Source organism: Oryctolagus cuniculus, chromosome 20 (genome assembly GCF_051225735.1).
Source record: "Oryctolagus cuniculus isolate XC-2025 breed Fujian yellow rabbit chromosome 20, ASM5122573v1, whole genome shotgun sequence".
Taxonomy (NCBI): Eukaryota; Metazoa; Chordata; class Mammalia; order Lagomorpha; family Leporidae; genus Oryctolagus; species Oryctolagus cuniculus.
The window spans coordinates 21,601,298-21,623,431 of NC_142886.1; the positions used below are offsets into that span (position 1 = coordinate 21,601,298).

The 22,134-nt window shown below is 44.9% G+C and overlaps 1 long non-coding RNA gene and 1 pseudogene across 1 annotated transcript; one reads left to right on the forward strand and one right to left on the reverse strand.

Moving 5' to 3' along the window:
* Nucleotides 1-6,983: 6,983 nt before the first annotated feature.
* Nucleotides 6,984-21,990, reverse strand: LOC149120092 (uncharacterized). Its single transcript, XR_016226783.1, has 3 exons — nucleotides 21,854-21,990; nucleotides 13,993-14,087; nucleotides 6,984-7,497 (listed from the first exon to the last, which is right to left on the reverse strand). It is a non-coding gene; the product is annotated as an uncharacterized LOC149120092 (long non-coding RNA).
* LOC149120093 (A-kinase anchor protein 7 pseudogene) lies at nucleotides 9,529-10,421 on the forward strand (annotated as a pseudogene).
* Nucleotides 21,991-22,134: the final 144 nt, after the last annotated feature.

Consider the following 22,134-nt stretch of genomic DNA (forward strand, 5'->3'; position numbering starts at 1 on the left):
CAAATATGATTCCCCTCTAAAGGAAGCCAGGGCTTCTTGATGAAGTGATGTAGGGTAGGAAATGTGCAACATGAACCGGGAACTTGTTATTATTCTGTATTCTGGATAATCCCCTGAAAAAGATTCAGAGACCAATGTGAAGTGGCACCCGTTAGCCCATCATCAAATGATTTGAGATTCAATAACGATAATAACTGCAGTGTGCTGAAATGCTATCAAATATGTTTAAATCCATGAGTCCTTAATGGCATTGAAAAAGTAGGGTGGATGTTTGGGACACCTGCATTCCATATTGTGGAGAGCCTGGTTTGAGTCGTGGCTGCTGCATTTCTGATCCAGCTTCCTGCTAATGCGTATCCTGGGAGGCAGTAGATAATGGCTCAAGTGTGAGTCCCTGCCATCCACACAGGAGATCCAGATGGAGTTTCAACCTCCTGGCTTTAACCTGGGCCAGCACTGGCTGTTGTGGGCATTTGGAGAGGAAACAAGCATATAGAAAACCCCTGTCTTCTGCCGCCTTTCAAGTAAAGTGAAAATAAGTAAGTAAAAATTCAGAATATACAATTGGTCACATTTAGAGGATGAAGGGGAACTAATTTATTATCTTGAAAACTGGTAAGAAGTGTGAAAGAATTGAGCAATTCCTGGACTTTTTTTTTTTTAATCCAAATTATACCACCAGATTGGTAGAGGAAGGAGAATAGCTCTTTATAAACTATTCCAGCGAATACATGAAACAGAAATGATGGAACTAAAATGTCATTTTGTCATCCCTAATGAATTAAGGGATCTAGGCATTATCACAGCTTCAAACATCATCAGAGACAAGCAGGCATCGTGTCCTCCTGATCAAAGAACAGAACGGCACCGAGTCTTGCCAATAAGGTCAACGTGAAGTCCAACAAAGCCTCCAGATCCAGCTGCCACCGTGCAGGAAATGGTGTCGAGCTGCAGCATGAGAAAGCAATCGGCAGAGTCCAGGCTGTGGGGAACCACACAGCTGAACAACCTGGAGGCCTGAACACATAAAATGCAGAGAAAGGAAGAGGTTGGAGGGGAAACCTCCACGTGAAGAGATTTAAGTGACATATCCAATTGTTTAAATGGGCAAAAATAAGCTACAGTGCTTAGGGGCACATGCTTTGGTCATCAAACAACAAAGAAACACAAGGAAGTGATTACTATAAAATGACGGTTCTCAGACTTTAGACACGCACCAGAGTCACCTGGAGGATTTCTTAAAACACAGACTGCTAGGCTTTGCCCAAAGAGTTGCTGACTTACAGGTCTGTGATGAGGGCCAAGCATTGGCATTTTGAAATGAAATTTCTGGCTCAGAGACCACACTATGAGAACCACTGCTATAAAAGTCAGGATAATGGCTTCTGGGTTGTGAGGACGAGGAGGAAGGAGGGGTCTGTAATTGGAACAGGATACATGGAAGAACTCTTGGACTGGCTGATCAAGTTTTGTTTTTTGACTTTGGTCTTGGTTGTAAAAATGTTAGTCATATAGTAATTCATTAGGCTCCATGTTTTTCATGTGTTTTTTAAAAATTTGATTTATTTAAAAATAATAACGTGGGCCAGCATTGTGGCGTAGAGGGTAAAGGTGCTGCCTGCAATGCTGGCATCCTGTGTGGGCATTGGTTTGTGTCCCGGCTGCTCCACTTCCAATTCAGTTCCCTGCTAATGGCCTGGGAAAAGTGGAAGATGGGCCAAATTCTCCCACATGGGATAACCTGGAAAAAATTCCTAGCCCCTGACTTTGGCCTGGCCCAGCCCTGGCCATGTGGCCATCTAGGGAGTGAATCAGCAGCTGGAACCTCTTTCTGTCTCTGCCTCTTCTCTCTGCAACTCTTTCAAATAAATAATCTTTAAAAAAGAAAGGGGCCCTCCCTTCCTCCCTTCTTTCCTTTTAAAAAAATTAAGGTTGGGGCTGGTGTTGTGGTGTAGTGGGTAAAGCCTCCACCTGCAGCGCTGGCATCCCATATGGGCACCAGTTCGAGTCCCAGCTGTTCTACTTCTGGTCCAGCTCTCTGTTATGGCCTGGGAAAGCAGTGGGAAATGGCCCGAGTGCTTGGGCCCTTGCACCCACGTGGGAGACCTGGAAGAAGCTCCTGGCTCCTGGCTTTAGCCTGGCCCAACCCCAGCCGTTGCAGCCATTTGGAGAGTAAATCAGTGGATGAAAGATCTCTCTCTCTCTTTCTCTCTGTCTCTTCCTCTCTCTTTGTAACTCTCACTTTCAAACAAATAAATAAATTGTTTTTAAAAGCTAAGGCTAGGGACTAGGTATTAGCTAGTTTGGTGGTTACAATGCCCACAGCCTACCTCAAAGTGCCTGGGTTTCATTCCCAGCTTTGGCTCCTGACTCCAACTTCCTACTGGTGCAGATGCTGGGAGGCAGCAGTGACCCCAGTGATGGCGCCTCTGCCACCCCTGTAGGAGAGCTGCGCTGTGCTCTGGCTTTTGGCTCTGGCCCTGACTCAGTCCTGGTTGTTGTGGGCATTTGAGGGGTGAACCACTAAGGGGAGTGTACACACACTCTCTCTGGCTCTCAAAGTTTCTAAAAAGTCAAGAAAATTTAAAAGTGAAATTCTGTAAGATTAAACAAATATAGACTTTAAATTTTGCAGTCCAGTTGACTTTCTCGTATCTCTGAACCAGGAAGCAGGTGTAGCACATCTCTCTCCATATCACACGTGCAGTCTAGAGCATAGCTCTGAACTTAATGTGGTCCATCACGCACCCTGCTGCAGAAATAAGCTACATCTCTGAGAGTGGGACAATCTCACTTGTGAGAGATTTGACAACTTGCTTGTAACTGGTTATTCTTATTCATGTTTATCACCAATATTTCTGATGCACCAATGGAAGTAAAGCCCTGTGCTCAGCACAAAATGGAAGTTTGAACAAAACAAAAATAGATCCAAGTTTAGGTTTAGCTTTCCTGAGGAGAAGCAGATTTTTTTAAAAGTCACAAATAAAGCTATACAAAATTAGAAATGTTGATACAGTTTTAGTTTGTCTCTACACTTCATCTGATTTTTTAAAAACATTAAAAGAGTATCAATTTAGAAATCACATTTATAACTCAAGTCCAAAAATATTCTTAACATATTTTTGGCAAAATAAAGTTTTAGCAGAGCTTTTGTGGTAACATCTTTACAGTAACTATCTTATTTTTATTTCATCTAGCTTCTTTCTTAGCACCATCAAGTATTTATTCAGTGTTTTCTGCTTTGCACAATACTGTGAGTACTAAGGGCTTTAAAATAGTTATCTAGTTAAAGTACATAATCCAGGCATATAGCCATTTGGCTAGGGCAAGCACATAATATTAAATGCTAGTCTTCCTATCGCTTGGCTCTTTCCTGCTTCAGTGTCAGTATGCCAGTCATAATGCTCAACTTCTCCTTTTCTTTTTCTTTCTTCCTGTTGAATGTGATGTCTCAAAGACAACGCGGACACTGTGAAATTGTGTAGGCTCCTCCAGAACTCTGGTATTTCTGAGAGGTGACCAGAATAAGTAGTTTAAGTTTAGAAAGAAGAGTCATGGTTCTTCAATCATTCCTTCAATGAATATATTCTTGGGGCCAGCGCTGTGCCATAGCAGGTAGAGCTGTTGCCTGCAGTGCCGGCATCCCATATGAGCTCCAGTTCAAATCCCAGCTGCTCCACTTCCATTCCAGCTCCCTGCTAATGTTCCTGGGAAAGCAGTGAAACACAGCCCAAGTCCTTGGGCCCCTGCACCCGCGTGGGAGATCCGGAAGAAGCTCCTGGCTCAGCCTCAGCCATTGCGGCCACTTGCAGATTGAGCCAGCAGATAGAACGTGTCTCTCTCTCTCTCTCTTTATCTCTCTCTCTAACTCTGCCTTTCAAATAAATAAATCTTTAAATCCTTTATGGTTTTAAATCCTTTATGGTTTAAAAAGCTTTTTTTTTTTTTTTTTTTGAAATGTAGGGGTTGGGGAGGAGAGAGAAAGGGCACTCCCGTTCATTGGTTCACTCCTCAAATACCCACAATAGGCTGGAGCTGGACTTGGCCAAAGCCCAGAGAAAGGAATTCAATCCAGATCTCCTATGTGAGTGGCAAGAACCCAATTTCTTGAGCCATCACTACCATCTCCTAGGGTCTGCATTAGCAGGAAGCTGGGGCCAGGATCTGGAGCCAAGAATTGAACCCAGGCACTCTGATGTAAGATGCAGATGTCTTAACCACTAGCTAAACTCTCATCATATTATTTAGGATTTTAAGCAATTTTTTTGAATCATACCTTTGAATATAAGATGAAAGCCATACACTTGCCCCCCAAAAGATGCCCAATGCCCCTACAAAACTTTATGACAGTTCTAGGCTGTTTGCCAACATGCACAGGTATCCTATTGCATTCAAGGAACAAGTAGAGAATATTTGGTTTCATTAAACCTGACCACAGTGAGTGTTGGGAACAGAAAGATGTAAACAAATAGTCCTCATTTTCAAGGAGCTTTCATCTCAGTGAAGAAAACATTAGACCAAAATATTTTTATTGCAGTAAGATAATGTTTTAATTGAGCTATGTATAGGCCAAAGCTTTTTGGTAAATACAACTATCATTTTTATGAGTATACCTTTTTCGAAATAAAATGCCTTAGAGCTTTTCATAAACTATATTATCCAGATGGAACACAAGGGGAAAAGAGAGTGTTGAGCTTGCCAACTATGACTCACCAAGTCAGTGACATGCCTAGAAATAGAAATGAAAAATGAAAAAAAAAGTTTTCAGCAGTCTACCTTGAACAAGCTATCTCCCCATTTGTTCAGCAGTGCAGTTGGAATACAGGCAAGTCTTGACACTGTAGGAGGAAGAAGTCAGTGAGTCAGCTCAGTGTAGAAACCAGGTTGGAAGAGAGTCCCCCTGTGAGGAAAAGTACAGAGAGACTCGGACTCCAAGCCTTAGTCACTTCCTCCCAGGCCAGGCTTTGTGCAGCTGCCCATCCTGTCACCTGTGTTTTGTTTGATCTGTGATATAGAATCTGTCACTTCTCATTTCTTAGAACAGCTCTTGCTTCCTGCAGGTAGAGGTCGAAGGTCAGGAGGGTCCCAGCCTGTATAGTCTGTCTCACAGTCTTCAGGAGAAATTTGACTCGCAAGCTTGGGAGTCCCGAGGGCCTCCTGATGCAAAACTCTCCCAAGGAAATGTGTTTTTGTCCCCCACACCAATGCTATGGCCTGGCTCAAAGACAGATGTGTAAGAGAGTAGGGTTGCAAAGTTGACTCAATCCTTTATGATGTGCAAAGTCATAAAACCACATAATCATACTCATCAGAATGTGCTGGAGTTGTATCCTTAGTATTTTCCACTAAATTGTGGCTTCCTAAAAGGCAAATATGGCATTTATTCATTTCTGTCCTTAATACCTAACATATGAACTGGAGCACAGTAAATGATGGTACATTAATGAATGGGTGAATGTGGAATTATGGGAAGTCTACAAGGTATTAGTTCTTGAAATGGGTAGGGGGTGGGAAATGAGCTGCAGAAACAAAAGATTCAAGCCAAGTTATTGAGGATTTTTTTAAAATCAAACTAATGATTACTTTTCAAAATTCAAGAAGTGACCAAAAATGCAAGGAATAAAGTAATCCACCTCAGTTGCCTGAATCCAAAAATAACCACGATTAATGTTTCATTAATATCGTTGCAGACTTCTCTTAATATAGAAGGTAACAGATAATCTTAGGCATTAAACTGATCCATTCTAATTTTCTTCTTAATTGGTTCCCCAGGAACCTTGTACCGTCAGGGTTGAGTTATGGAGTTACAAGGTTTTTTTTTTTTTTTTTTGTCTGGGGGAAAGTATTCCCTGGAATAGGGAACATTGATTTCTCAGTTCTTTGACCCCTTGATTTCAAACAAGAAAATATTCATGAATTGAGAGAGAACGAGAGAGACAATTCTCAGTCTCTATTATCTTTCCTGTAACACCAGAACTAAATCAGAAGGGCTCTGGCCAGAGTTTCTTCCCTACGATAGCTTGGGCCTCCCTCCCCACCTGAGAATGCCCTGGGGCTGGCCACTCCAGGAAGTGCGTGTCAGAAGAGGACAAGCCGCGGATGAGGTGGGAAACCCCGCAGCCGACTCACTCTGGCCCCAGAAATTGTGCAAAAGGAGCGCTGAGACAGGTTCTGGTTTTCAGCTCCCTCAGACCCAGGTTGGGCACAGAGGATCAGAGCATCCAGAGAGCTAAGGAGGGGCCAAGACCTCAAGGGCTTTCCCACAGTACTGCAAGGAGATTCTCACCAGGCCCCACCTGCTTTCCCCCACCTCCAATATGCTGCAGCAGTGCTGACAGGGCCCAGGTAGGTAGATAGTACAGCCTGAGACGATGCTCTTCACTCTCCCATGGCCTGTGAGTCACTTTTAGGGGACCCAGAAGCTCCTGTGTGTCTGAGAGCAGACATACAGAGGAGTTGCTTCTATGGGTAGGCAGAAGCCTGAATGTGCGGATCTGCCAGTTCAGAGGTAGACGACCAGGACCATAAGCTCTAGTGTCAAGTGTCTTGTGAGCCACCGGCCAGGAAACAGCCTGGGGCAGCCAGTTCACAGCAGAGATCAATGATGCTTGGAGGATTAAGCATAGACCTGAGGACTTTGTCCTCCCTCGACATTGACACCACCAGGATGTCACAAAACGTGGATCAGGGAGGAGAGGAAACCCAAGGGACAAAGAATGTACCTGGGCTGGGCCTGAAACTGGGAGTTAGCAACTCAATCCAGGTCTCTCATGTGGGTGGCAGGACCTGCGCCAATAGGCAGCTGGAGTCAGGAGCGGGAGGTGGGACCCCAACACAGGTACTCCAATATGAGACACAGACATCTTACCTCACATTTCTACTGTTTTACTTCATTGCATTAATTCTAACAGACTGTAGTAAAATTTAGATCCCAACCCCCACTTCCTTGTGTTGCACCCACCACAGCAACTGTTCCCACAAAGCAAGAAGAGTGTTTTATTCTCTGTACCTGTTATACAGCAAAGTTCTAGCCAAGTTATGCAGATACAAATGTAGAAAGAGAAATGTAAAAAATGGTGTCAACAGGTGATCATATCGGTGGATGTAGGATTGAGTTGCACATAACAGAGACACTCTCATGGTTCAGGCAGACAGGGTGTTGGGCGCAAATCCAATCACGGAAGGGCTGGAGGAGGCTTCAGGCTTTGGCTCTTAGGAATGACGTCCAGAACAACTGGTGCTCCAGGCAGTATCTCCCCCACCACAGCAGGAATCTATCTGGAGAAGTAGAGGCTACTGTCCCAAGTTCAGGCTCCAGGATGATGCCACTTATGGTGGGCTGAAAATGGGCCTCCAAAGATAAGCGTGTCCTCAGGAGATATTCCTAGAACCTGGACTTGTGCAGAAGCTGTTTTCAGGTGTGACTGAAGTGGAGGCTCCTGAGTCAGGATTATCCCGGATTATCAGAGCGGGCCCTAAGAGCAATCATATGTATCCCTGTAAGACAAGTGAAGGAAGATGAAGGCAGAGGTCAGAGTGAGGTAGCCACAAAGCAAGGGATGGAAGGTGGAAGAGGTAAGGAACGGGTTTTCCCTAGAGCCTCTCTGTCTGGCCCTGCTGACACCTTGATTTCAGCCCAGTGATACTCAGTCTGGCCTCTATGGGAGTAAGGAAATACATTTTGTTAGGGTCCAAAAAAGCCCACCGCCCGAGGAACGACTCCAAGAGACTTATTCTCTCATGCAACCAGCAAAAGGTTAAATTTATTGATCCAACATGTTGGGGCCCTCTGACAAGGACAGAGGAGCCGTGAGGAACTACAGCATAGGGTTTATAAAGGCAAAAACCGCAAAATCGGGAGGGGGGAGAGAATACATGGTTGCTAAGCGGTTGCTAAAATCTTACAATCAGCAATTATGATTTTAAGACATAGACAAATCACATCTTCATTATTAGCCCAGGTAACCCAGGTGCAACCTTTCTACTTTTAAGCTTGAGCAATCATGCTAGGGGGTTTTTGTGCGTTGCCAAGGGTGGTGTAGTGCACTGTTATTGTCCGACTATTTGAGATCATAGTTTCAGACCAGAGTCTCACAGTGGGGGGGTTGCTTTCCCAGAATGCAGTCTCAAGTGCTCCAAAATGGAGTCCCTACTGTCAAGGTGCTACTTTACTCTGTTTTATTTTCACAGCTGCACCAGGAAGGTTTAAACCTGTAAGCTTAAGCTTAACTTTTGACACCCACACATATACAATTTTTAACTCTTCAATTTCCATTTTTTCATTTTTAAAATTTATTTTATTTATTTGAGAGGCAAAAAATAGAGGGCAAGAGACAGAGAGTGCTCTCAATGTCCGGTTCACTCTAAATGCCTGCAACAGCTGAAGCTGGGCTGGGCCTGGGCTGGGCCTGAAACTGGGAGTTAGCAACTCAATCCAGGTCTCTCATGTGGGTGGCAGGACCTGCGCCAACAGGCAGCTGGAGTCAGGAGCGGGAGGTGGGACCCCAACACAGGTGCTCCAATATGAGACACAGACATCTTACCTCACATTTCTACTGTTTTAAGCCACCACATGAGGGTACTGCAGAAAGTTTATGGGAAAATGGAGTTAAAAGATAAATTTATTTTGGTGCAAAAATTTTGAATACATAGGGTTTTTTTCAAAATAGACATTTCTGTGAACTTTTTGAAGACCCCTCTTAAATATGGATTTTTTTTTTTAACAGGTAGAGTGGACAGTGAGAGAGAGAGAGACAGAAAGAAAGGTCTTCCTTTGCCGTTGGTCCACCCTCTAATGGCCGCCGCGGCCGGTGCGCTGCGGCTGGCGCACCGCGCTGATCCGATGGCAGCAGCCAGGTGCTTTTCCTGGTCTCCCATGGGGTGCAGGGCCCAAGCACTTGGGCCATCCTCCACTGTACTCCCTGGCCACAGCAGAGAGCTGGCCTGGAAGAGGGGCAACCGGGACAGAATCCAACGCCCCAACCGGGACTAGAACCCGGTGTGCCGGCGCTGCAAGGCGGAGGATTAGCCTAGTGAGCTGCGGCGCCGGCTAAATATGGATTTCAATTATTTTTTTGCATCAAAATAAACTTATCTTTCAATCCTGTTTTCCCAGGAACTTTCTGAAGTGCCCTGCTGTGTGGTAGTTATGTTTCAAAATGCACAGGAAATAGATCCCTCTGGTGTGATCTGGGCCCAAGGAGCTGCTTTTTCCGGGGTAGCTCCAGGAAACCAGGAGACAGGAAGTCCCACCAGAACTGTGGGCTCCAGAGCCGCACGGTGGCTGGCTGAGCTCCACCCCTGGGGCCTCCTTTTCCATCTCCTTGCCTTCTTCCACTCAGCTCAGTTCAAGTCTCAGCTGATGGGTGGCACCTGTGTCCTCTGGACTATGAGCTACGAGGGAATCTAGAGATATGATTGGATCATTCCAGCCCCCAGAGAACAGGAGGACATAATAAACCCAGGTTGGAAGAGATGTTAAATTATCTATCCACCGAACTCTCGGCCCTGGGCCGCAGGGCCGGGCCGCCGCCGCCGTCACCACCGCCGCAGCCCGCCCTGACGCGCCGCCTCCTCGCGCCGCGACCTAGGAGCACCCCGGAGAGGGAGGACTGAATCCCAATGAGTGTGAAAATGTGACAAGAAATGAAATGTCAGAAGAACTTGAAATGGATACGGTGGATTCTTTGATAGACATGCCATTTGCTGCTGTAGATATTAAAGATGTTTGTGGAATCACTGATGCACCTCAAATAAAGTTGAAGAGAAATAAAGAAAATGAATGTATCAAGAGTGATCAAGTGAAGAAGAGAAAAAAAAAAAGCAGAAAGATTATCAACCCAACTATTTCCTATCCATTCCCATCACCAACAAAGAGATTACAAAAGGGATTAAGATTCTGCAAAATGAGATAATACAGCAAGATAAGCGACTGGCCAAAGCCATGGTCAGTGATAGTTCTTTTCACGTTACCCAATTAGTGGTGCAATTATTAAATGAAGATGAAATAAACATTGGTATTGATGCTCTCTTGGAATTAAAACCACTCATAGAAGAAATCCTCCAAGGAAAACATTTGACTTTGACTCTTCAAGGGATCGGAACTTTTGGTGACTGGGTTGGATTTGTGAAGCTGGCAGAAGGAGATCACATAAATCTACTTTTAGAGATAGCAGGGAGTGAAAAAAATAGAACCTGAATTGTATGAAAAATGTATCAGTCATAGATTTGGAGAAGAAATGTTATATCGTATAGATCTTTGCTCCATGCTGAAGAAAAAACAGAGTAATGGCTATTATCACTGTGAGTCTTCAATTATGACTGGCAAGAAACCAATTGAAATCCAAGACTTAATTAACGAAGCTTTGCATCCAGAAAGAATGAAATTGAAGTCCAAAGTGAAACAGATAAAGGAACTTTAGGGAATATACCATGGATGTGGGCATTTAGGGAATATACCATACATCTGTTTCTCTCTCTCTCTCTCTAATAAATAAATAAATACATAAATACATAATTAATTAATTTAAAAAGTTTGGAGAAAATGGAGCTGAAGATAAGTTTGTTTTTTAAAAAGCTTTTGGGAAATGTAATTACATGATGTTTATTTTGGTGCAAAACAATGAAATCCATGTATTTTTTTAAGACACACAGTTTCTATGAGCATTTTTAATAATTCTGATATGCCTGGGTTTCAAAAATTTTTTTACACCAAAATAAGCATCATTTAATTAGATTTTCCATGAACTTTTGGAAGCCCCTTTGTATAGTCCCCGGAGTCTTGCTTGCTTGAGACACTCTGCCTACCGCCTTTGTGCTGAAGAATAATTGGGGTAAAATTCTGAAGTTTTCCCCTCAGAACGTGGTAGGCATCTTCCCACTGTCATCTAGCACTGAGCGTCGTGACAGCTTCCTTTACCCTACAATTTACCCACTCATTTCCTGGCTGCCTGGATTTTGTTCTAAGGCCTTTCTGAAGTGTCTGGCAAGACACTGTACTTTAATTTGATTGGTTGTACCCAGTGAAGCTTGTGTGCACATCGATCAGAGAGTTTTGGATTTTTTTTAATATTTGTTTTGATTCTGTTTTGGAGAGGGCACACTTAATCATTGGCAGGTTAAGCTGTGGACCAGTTCTTGCCATCTTTAGCTGAAACTCTCCAAGGACAAGTTTGGAAGCTTCGTGTTGGCAGCTGCCTTTGCTGGTCAGGTCCTGGAGCTCCTACTGGTCATCAATGTTGAAGACACACAAAGCCATAGTGTCCCCAGAGGCCGCTTCTCTCTGCTAGACAAGTACACTTCTATTGCAAGACAGTTTGAGAAATGACCTTACATTCCTACTGTCTTCTCATTTCCAGCTAAGTGTTCCCAGGTCCTTTCTACGTATTCTCCAGCATGACTGAGCTTCTTTCATCACCATCCCTCTCTTTTTTTTTTTAAAAGATTTATTTAATTTATTTGAAAGACGAGTTACAGAAGAGTTAGACAGAGAGGTCTTCCATCCACTGGTTCACTCCCCAGATGGCCGAAACGGCCGGAGCTGGACCGATCTGAAACCAGGAGCCAGGAGCTTCCTCTGGGTCCCTCAACAAGGGTGCAGGGGCCCAAGGACTTGGACCATCCTCTACCACTATCCCAGGCCATAGCAGAGAGCTGGATTGGAAGAGGAGCAGCCGGGGCTAGAACCAGGACCCATATGAGATGCCGACGCTTCAGGCCAGGGCTTTAACCCGCTGCACCACAGCGCCGGCCCCCATCACCATCCCTCTTAAAATATGATACCAGCACAGACCCCTGCAGACAGGGTCTTACAAAAGCAGACCCAGCAGGCCAGGGCTTTCCCTTGTTTCAGACCTTCTACATCTAATACTATGGCCCAAGTTCACGCTAAAATTGCTGGCAGTCATATTTCACCATCTATTCAGCCTTTGTAATGAAAAGTGCCGACTTTTCCACCTGTGACCTGTGCTGTGGTTAGGGCCTGTCTCTCCCATCCTGTATTAGTGTAGCTGTGTTTTCCCCCATTGCTTGTGTGTGTGTGTGTGTTTTGTTTTTTTTTTGTTTGTTTGTTTTTTTTGTTTTTTTTTTTTTTTCTTAGAACTTGTGTTCTCTGTTCCATTTAACGTCTACAGTCTACATTTTAAATTTTGGTCTCATGCTGGAGGGTAGCTCTTTTGGATAGTGATCTTATTAGCTGACGTATTACCTATCTCTGAATGCTTCATAAAAGAGTCACCGATGTCCTCATTTCTCCATTAGCAACATTTTTGGAGTCGATGAGATTTAAGTCCTAGTTCCCCTACTTGCTGGTTATGTGACACAGAGCAAGCTAATTGCCCATTTTGAGCATTGGTTTTCTCATTTATAAGGTACTGATAAAAATAATACCTACTTTACAGTATTTCATATGAAGTGCTTAGCATTGTAACATGTAGTAAGGATAACTATTGTTACTATGCTAACTGTTAGCATTATTACTGAAAGGCCAAAGGGAGCTAATGAGAAAAGAGCCTTTTTGCAGGCCACTAGAAATTTTGGCAGATTTGATTAACCTGTAACCGAAATCCCGCAGGGATGGGCTTAACAGTTTTGCATCATCTAGTGGCACCCTTCTAGAACCCTCACTTGGTTTGTAAGGTTACGGTGAGAGGTGTCTCCAAGTGTGTTGCTCAAATCCAGATGAATTCTGCTATAGTGCTTCATGACTAGCATATGGACAGGAAAACGAGGTTGGTCTGGAGACCCTGGCTTGCTGGTTTTTAGGGGTTCACTGCTTCCCTTTATAGGAGCTACTGAATGATTTATTCAGCAAATGTGCTCACCCTGGGGTTCAGCACCACACCTCAGAGCATACCCCCAGCCACCAGGAAGAAGGAGAAGCAGGATGTAGGGGTCCTACCCTCCTGCCTTTATGACACTCAGAGCTATTCTACTCTGCCCAATTTTCTATATTTGGGGTCTGTAGATCGATTCTGATTGCACTTATTAAAAGGGCATCACAGGCCAAGCATCTGGCACAGCAGTTGATCTGTCACTAGGATTTCCATATACCATATAGGAGTCATGGGTTCAAGTCCTGGCTCTGATGTAGGCAGGCAGGTAGGATAAAATTGATTAGATTTGTGAGCTGGAAGACCATGCCTTCACCACGCCCCTGTGTGATCTTACCCTTTTGCCTGACCCCAATTGGGCTACGTGACCACTCCCCTTGGGAAGTGGATAAGAAGCCTGAAGCAGGTGGGCCCAGCCCTTTTTCTTCTTGCTGTCCTTTTTTTTTCCATTATGGACCTTTGTCGCCCTTTTGCCCTGTGCCTTCGGGCCACCCACGCTCTCTGCCTTCGCTTGGCCGCCCGTGATAAGCTGCTAGTAGCAGTAGCTGCTCTTAACCAAATGCTTGCTGCACGTGGCTCTCGACCTGCTCTCTGCTCCGTATGGCCCCAGCTTAATTTCCAGACTTTCCTTTCTCCCTTAAAGCCCTCACTCTCCCATGCATTTCTCTCACTAAATAAACAGCTTAAAAACTTATCCTGCTGCCTGGTTTATGTGAGCCAGGGTTCAGAATTCTTTGAATTCATGGCAAGAACCTGCACAGCTTATTAATTTCAGGAAATATTAATAAACACATCGTTATCAGCTCCTCCACATGCAACCCAGCTTCCTGCTAATGCACACCCTGGGAAACAGCAGATGATGGCCCAAGTCTCTGGGACCCTCCACCCACTTATTAAAAGGGCATCATGGGCCGTGGCTCACTAGACTAATCCTCTGCCTGCGGCTCCGGCACCCCGGTTCTAGTCCCAGTTGCTCCTCTTCCAGTCCAGCTCTCTGCTGTGGCCCAAGAAGGCAGTGGAGGATGGCCCAAGTGAGTCTCAGATGGTTCCTGTCCCTGGTGCCAAGTGGAACAACAAGGACAAGGTTTGAGGGTGAAGGAAAGAGAACGCTGACTCTGCCAGCAGAGGAGGGGGTAGCAGACTGCTGGGTCTCAAGAGCTACTGCTGGTGTTTGGGGGAAGGCGCTGGGGTGCCACACCCCTGGTGTCGGTCAGGCGCCAAGACTTGAACATTGCTTCTCTCTTCCTGCTCTGCCTGCTGGCAAGGGAAGTTGAGATAACGAATGAAGCAACACACCCCTTAGGACATGGAGGGGACGCCAACAGTCCAACAGCACTGGGCTGGTATGGCGCCAAGTGGCCTTCAGTCAGCCTGGGGGCCACAGGCAGGTAGGAGTTAGTCTCTGCCCTGGAGCTGGGATTCCACTGCCCAGACCTAGAATTGTCCTAAACAGAACCTCTCAAGACAATACTGGCTACCAAAGTGTTATCTATTGGAGCAGCAGATGACCTCATGAGTGAGTGATTAGAATCTTGGAGGGCTGGCTGTACCACTGTCTCAATTCAGTGAGTTAGGCTGAGGGAGGGTGATTGGGAGGCTGGGGCCTGATGTTATCTAGTGTCTGCAAGGCGTTTTGGGGGCTCCATTCTAGTCTCTCATTCCTTTTGTTTGTTGTTGTTAAGTATAGCTCTTTTTCTCCCCTAAGTGCAAGGGAACCTTAACAACTTCATGGGAAATGGAATTTAAAAAAAATAAGTTTACTTTGGTACCAAAATTTTGAAATTGATGCATAGTTTTTTTATCATAATATATGTTTTCCATGAATATTTTGAAGAGCCCTTGTACACATACTGAGTTTTTCTAATTCTCTGTGGTCTTTTTGATTTTTCCTCTCCCTTGTTTAATTGCTTTTATTTTCATTTAATTTTTGTATCTGTTTCTCCCCAGTGCTCCCTGTGTAATCCCAGGTAATTCTCTGGCCATCTCCCCTTCCCCTTCATTCATTCAGAAAATAATTATTGCGGTTCAGGTGGGAGACCCTGAGTAGCTCACAGAGCTGAGCATCAAGCTTTTGGCACATAGACGAGTGAGCAGTGCAGTCCAGTGATTGCTTGGTTGCATCCTGTTTTTTGATATTTTTCCCTCTCTTTTTCAGCTATTTCCCTTTTAGAACCTGAGGTCATGAGATAGCTGGGGCTAGAAATGACTTTGGCCAGTTGTAAAGGGATCTGACTCTACACTAAAGGAAACCTGGGTTTATGTTTAAGAACAGAAAGAAACAGCAAACTAGCCTGTATAAGGGCCTGCTACATGCTAAACATTGTGCTGGGCCTGCCGACGCACATGATCTAATTGATTCTTCACCGTTATGCTGAGAGGAGCTATTATATGCCTCTGTACAAAAATGATGATGAAATTCAAGTTTAGAGAACCCTAGGGTCACACAGCGACAAATCAAAATGTTAGGATTCAAATTTGAGTTTCCACTGTGTTAATTCTCATGTTACCCAAGGTCACGGTCTTCATTTTACAATAAAGAAGTGAAGCTCTAGGAAGTTAAATAAATTCTACAAGAAGATCAGCCAGTCATGGTCGAACAAAGACAGGATAGGGTAGAGAGGCCCATGGAGCATCCAGCCAGTGGGAAGTGTGCCCAGTTCTAGCCCAACAAGGAGGTGGCAACGTTAGGAATCAGCTGCACCCCCACTTCCCCATCCTGCTCCCTATCTCAGGTGTGTGAACTCCCCCTTTGTCGCACACACACCCAAAGCGTTATCGCTCTCACTTGAGTCATTTCCAAGTGCCAGGAATAACAGAAAGCTACCCCCTGAACCTATGGTACAAGGAACTCTTTTTTTTTTTTGTTTTTTATTGGCTTGTGCTAAGCAAATATGGGTGTGTGAATACATTCACTTTCTGACTCCATTTGTTTACTGATGGAAATTACCTGAGCACATTCTTTAAGCCAACAGTAATTTCTTTTGCTGAAAAGGTGAAAGAAACTGTGTCTCTGACCTTTGATATTAAATTACCCCTACATTTCTCAGCATGAGGCAGAGTGCAGACAGATTTTACTGATTCTTAAAACCCTTCCGTTTCTTCATCTCAAAGGTTGCCAATACTCTGCGTTATGACACTAGAATGACAGCCCAAGGGATGATTTTCTCCTGGGAAATTGAGTTAATGAAAAAGGAGAATGACCGATGTCAGAAAGATGCTACCAGAAAATATAAGTGAATGTGTCACTTGGTGACAATGTTACTAAAAATACGCAATGACATCCAATTACAGGGCACCTGGCTATTTAAAACAGATGTTAATGGATCTAAAGGGAGACATAGACTCCAACACTATTGTAATGGGGGACTTCAGTACCCACTTTCAGCAAAGGACAGATCAACAAGACAGAAAATCAGCAAGGAAACAACAGAGTTAATCGACACTATAGACCAAATGGACCTAACAGATAGCTATAGAACTTTTCATTCTACAGTTGCAGAATACACATTCTTCTCACCAGCTCATGAAACTTTCTCTAGGATAGACCCCAGGCTAGGCAATAAAGCAAATCTCAGTGAATTCAAAAAATCAGAATCATATCACACATCTTCTCTGATCACAATGGAATGAAGCTGGAAATTAACAACTCAAGAATCTTTACAACATCTGCAAACACATGGAGACTGAACAACATGCTCCTGAATCAACAATGGATCACAGAAGAATTCAAAAGAGAAATAAAAAAGTCAATAAGATTAGAGATGAAAAAGGAAGTATAACAGCAGGTACCAAAGAAATAAAAAGAATCATCAGGAATTACTACAAAGAGCTGTAAGCCAACAAATTAGGAAAACTGGAAGAAATGGATATACTGCTGGACACATACAACCTACCAAAATTGAGCCATGAAGACGTAGAAAACCAAAACAGATCAATAACCAAGATGGAAATTGAATCAGTAATAAAGACCGTCCCAAAAGGACCAGATGGCTTCAATGCTGAATTCTACCAGACATTTAAAGAACTAACTCCAGTTCTTCTCAAGCTATTCAAAACAATTGAAAGGGAGGGAATCTTCCCAAATTCCTTCTCTGAAGCTAGCATCACCTTAATTCTTAAACCTGAAAAAGATACAACAGAGAAAGAGAACTACAGGTCAATTTCCCTGATGAAGATACACACACACACACACACAAAATCAACAAAATACTAACCAATTGAATCCAACAATACATCAGAAAGATCAATCACATGCACCAAGTAGGATTTATCCCTGGTGTGCAGGGATGGTTTCAACATTTGCAAATGAATCAATATGATACATCACATTAACAAATTGAAGAGGCCGGTGCTGCGGCTCAATAGGCTAATTCTCCACCTGCGGCACCGGCACCCAGGGTTCTAGTCCCGGCCGGGGCGCCGGATTCTGTCCCGGTTGCCCCTCTTCCAGGCCAGCTCTCTGCTGTGGCCAGGGAGTGCAGTGGAGGATGGCCCAAGTGCTTGGGCCCTGCACCCGCATGAGAGACCAGGGGAAGCACCTGGCTCCTGGCTTCAGATCAGAGCGGTGTGCTGGCCACAGTGCACCAGCCGCGGCGACCACTGGAAGGTGAACCAATGGCAAAGGAAGACCTTTCTCTCTGTCTCTCTCTCTCACTGTCCACTCTGCCTGTCAAAAAAAAAAAAAAAAAAAAACCAAATTGAAGAACAAAAACCATATGATTATATCAATAGATGTAAAGACAGCATTTGATAAAATATAACATCCTTTCATGACAAAAACCATAAGCAAGCTGGGTACAGAATGTTCATTCCTCAACACAATCAAGACAATTTATGACAAACCCACAGCCAGCATCCTATTGAATGGGGAAAAGTTGGAAGCATCCCCACTAAGATCTGGAACCAGACAAGGATGCCCACTCTCACCAATGCTATTCAATATAGTCCTGAAAGTTTTAGCCAGAGCCATTAGGCAAGAAAAAGAAATCAAAGGGATACAAATTGGGAAGGAGGGAATCAAACTATCCCTATTTGCAGATGACATGATTCTATACATGGTGGGGTCTAAAAGACTCTACCAAGAGACTATTGGAACTCAAAGGAGTTTGGTAAAGTGGCAGGATATAAAATTAAAAACACACAAAAACCAATAGCCTTTGTATACACAGATAATGCTATAGCTGAGAAAGAACTTCTAAGATCAATCCCATTCACGACAGCCACAGAAAAATTAAATACCTTGGAATAAATTAAACCAAGGACATCAAAGATCTCTATGATATAAATTATAAAACATTAAAGAAATAAATAAAAGAAGACGCAAAAATAATGGAAAAACCTTCCATGTTCCTGGATTAGAAGAACCAGTATTATCAAAATGTTCATACTACAGAAAGCAAATTACAGATTCAATGCAATACCAACCAAAATACCAGGGCATTCTTCTCAGATATAGAAAAAAACAATGATGAAATTCATAGGAAAACATGGGAGACCCTGAGTAGCTAAACAATCTTATACAACAAAGACAAAGCTAGAGGAATCATAATAGCAGATTTCAAGACATACAACAGGGCAGTTATAATCAAAATAGACTGGTACTGGCACAAAAACAGATGGATAGACTAATGTAACAGAATAGAAATGACAGAAATCAACAAACAACAAATGCTGGTGAGGATGGGGGAAAAGGTGACTAAGCCACTATTGGTGGTAATGTACAGCCACTGTGAAAAACAGGATGGAGATAACTCAGAAACCTCAATACAGACCTACCATATTACCCAGCCATCCCACTCCTGGAATTTACCCACAGGAAATAAAATCAGCATATGAAAGAGTTATCTGTACCCCCATGTTTATTACAGCTCAATTCACAATAGCTAAGATATGGAATCAACCTAGATGCCTGTCAACTGAAGACTGCATAAAACAATTCTTGGGTATGTACACCATGGATTACTACAGAGTGATTTTAAAAAATGAAATCCTGTCCTTTGCAACAAAATAGTTGACTACAACAAAATAGTTGGCACTGTTCTGGAAAATAGGGGCCAACAGTGATCAAAACAGATGACGTCCCTGCTCTCACGGAGCTTACCCACCTGTCGCTCCCCCTCTTCGTGGAGGAACGACACTAAACCCTGCCTAGGTTTCTTATCCAAGTCACGGCACCATTATGTCGCTCCCCCTCTTCGTGGAGGAACGACACAGGACCCTGCGCTGTTCTTTTGTCTGCTCGGCCCTTCCCGGGTTTGCTGCTGGTCCTTCCTGGGTTGGCTACCGTCCCTTCCACCTCCGTGGAAGGGCGGATCCCCCTGCCACTTTCCCCACTTCCGTGGGGGAGCGGCACACCGCCGGCCGGCTCTCTCTCAGGGGCTGCTCAGGTGTTCCTTCAGATAGATGTTCCATTTAGATGTTCCTCGTGCATGTTGTCTCTCTCCTCCTTTATAGTCCTCTTCCTCCAATCCCAACTCTGCTACCCACACGCCGAGTACGCTGCTCTCCTCCAATCAGGAGCAGGTCCTGCTGCTTATTGGTTGAACTGGAGGCAGCTGCGTAGAAGTTGTTTACCCCTCTCCCAGCGCCATATTGTGGGAGAGCAGATGCATAGAATAAGTCTTAATTCCAGTAACAGTCTAGTCCGAGTTGCTCCCCACACCCACCAGAGGAGGAGAGGCCACACTAAGCCAATGAACTGATATATCATTTCTCATGTGGTCATACAAGCCATGATGGAAAATAAAGTGTGGGGGGGAGATACTGGTGAGATAGGATTTGGTGAGATAAGGTAGACAGACAAGGCCTTTCTGAAAAGGTAACCTTTAGACAGAGACCCAAAGAAAGTAAGGGAGTGAACCCTGTGGTTTACTTAGCAGTGACAGCAGCATACGCCAAGGTCCTGAGGCAGGACTGTGTTTGCATATTCAAAGAAAAGCAAGAAAGTCAAGGTGCTAAAGCAGAGTAAGGGATGGAGGTGTTAGAAGAGAGATTTTCTTTGAGATCAGACTTTGCAGGGTTGGATAGGCCCTGGGATGGTCTTTGAAGTTTATTCTGAAAGAGATGGAGAGCTTTTCGAGGTTTTGGAAACAAGGCTTGACCTACTAGAAGGATCGTCCCAGCTGCTGTGTGGTCAGTCTCCTCTTTCAGGACAAGCTGTAAGGAAGCTGGTGGCCCAGCAGGGAAGGCAGATAACGGTCACTGGGGAGGGAAGCGCAGGGTGGTTTGGAAATCTGTTACAGGCGGACCTCATGCAGGTCCAAGGGTTCAGGGAAGGCTCCCTGAGGGAGTGAGTTTAGGCTGAGACCTAAAGCATACATAGGGGTAAAGGAGGTAACAAGAGGGACAGAGAAGAGTGGTCCGGGAGGGCGATCACGCACAGGAAGATCCTGGGCACGAGAGAGCACACCTCACGCGGGAGCTGAAGCAGACCAGTCGGGTGAAGCACAGGAAGCCAGGCTGTGTCCGTGGTACTGAGGACTGGCTGCATCCACAGCTCTGCAGAGCCTTTGAAGGGCTCTTGAAGGGCAATACAATCACATTTACACTTTCTAAGGATGACTCTGGGCACAGGATGAAGATGACACGACCTCAGGGGCAAGAGTGGGTGAGGGGGAACAGTTAGGAGATTACATAGTGTCTGGGCAAGAGACAAAAATAAGCCTTCTATCTGGCAAGGGGCAATGGAGAATTACCAGTTAGGTGGAGGCTATTTAGAAGTTGAAGACCAGCGTGCAGCGCTGCTCGGAAGTGGGCAGAGATTGCCAGAGGTCGCGCTCCACGATCTTTGGCTGGGAGCACCCGCGTAGATGGAGGCTTTGGAGTCCTTCCCATGCTCGTCTCTCCTCTGGAGCAGGCCCAGGGCTGCCCTACAGGCAGAGCTGTGCTGGAGCCGGCTTGCCCCTGCAAGCCAGTTGTTAAGCGCTCAGTAGCTCAAGGGAGAATGTCTATAGCCATGGCCCAGATCAGAGATTGTGACGTGTCTTCAGCACTGGTGTACAGAACACTACTCTCTTCAGGGAAAATATGACCTTGGTTTCAGGCCCCTCGGTGGCTAGTTGGTTGGCCTTTCAGAAGGCTGGGAGTGCAGGTCATTGTTCTACTAATTCTGTAGTGATAGATCCACCTTGCTACCTGGATGAAGGGCACGGGTACCTCCCTGTGTGCAGCTTATCCTTTTCAGGCTCTGGCAAGGGTTGAGAATGCAAGCAACCACAGGATGTTGGGAAGAACCCTGGGTTAAGTGGACCGGAGTTCATGCTGGACTCTGTCACTTGTCTTGGTCTGTTTTCTGGACTGCAACAAGGAACTTTAGGGAGGGTACTTTATACCAAAAGAGGTTTGTTTCGCTGCAGGCCTAAGTGCATGTGGCCAGCACCTGCTTGGTTCTGCTGAGAGAACTTCTGACAGCACTGCAATGCGATGAAGAAACAGAGTGCTGGCACAGCAGAAGGGACGCGGAGCAGGGCAGTGGTGGCAGAGGGGGTGGGATCCGGGGGAGGCTTGCTTTAAACAACTGATCCTCTGAGAACTGATTCACTCTGCCAGACCAGCACCAACCCCTTCTGAGGGCAGTGTCCCCATGACCTAACGACCCTCTGCTAGGTCTGACCTCTTAAAGGTCCCATCACCTCCACATCACCACACCGAGGACCAAGCTTGCAGCACAAGGAGGTTTGGGGAACACCTGCAACCCAGATCCAAACCATAGCACCATGTTCTCTGTAGATAACACAAGGGGCTCAAGAATCAGCAAACTGAGGTACACAGAGTCAAACATTACTAGCCATTCAATAAACTCTAAGTAAAAAATAACAATAATAAAAGAGGAGCAAAGGTTTAGCCTAGAGTTCCATATTAGAGTACCTGGGATTGACTCTCGGCTCAAGCTCCTGGTTCCAATTTTCTGCTAACGTGGACCTGGCAGGCAGCTGTGATGGCTCCAGTAGTTGAGTCCCTGCCGCCTACGTGAGAGACCTGGACTGTGTGTCTGGCTCCCAGCTTCCTCCTCAGCCTGGTCTTACCTGCTGTGGGCATTCTGGAGAATGAACCAGTGGATAAGAGTTCATGTTCCTCAAATAAATAATAATAAGATAGATTTTTAAAAAGCAGAAGCACCTTCTAGCTGATGCGTATGTGAGGAAGAGAGCTGACGGGCAGCTCTGCCCTGTTCTCTGAGCGGCAGGTACCTGCCTGGGGGTTAGGTCTACCACTTCCTGGCTGCCGGGAAATGACCTGAGCCCCCGCGCTGATTTCCTCACTTGGTAGATAAGTGGAAGTGACTGGGTGGCGAGGATTAAATGAG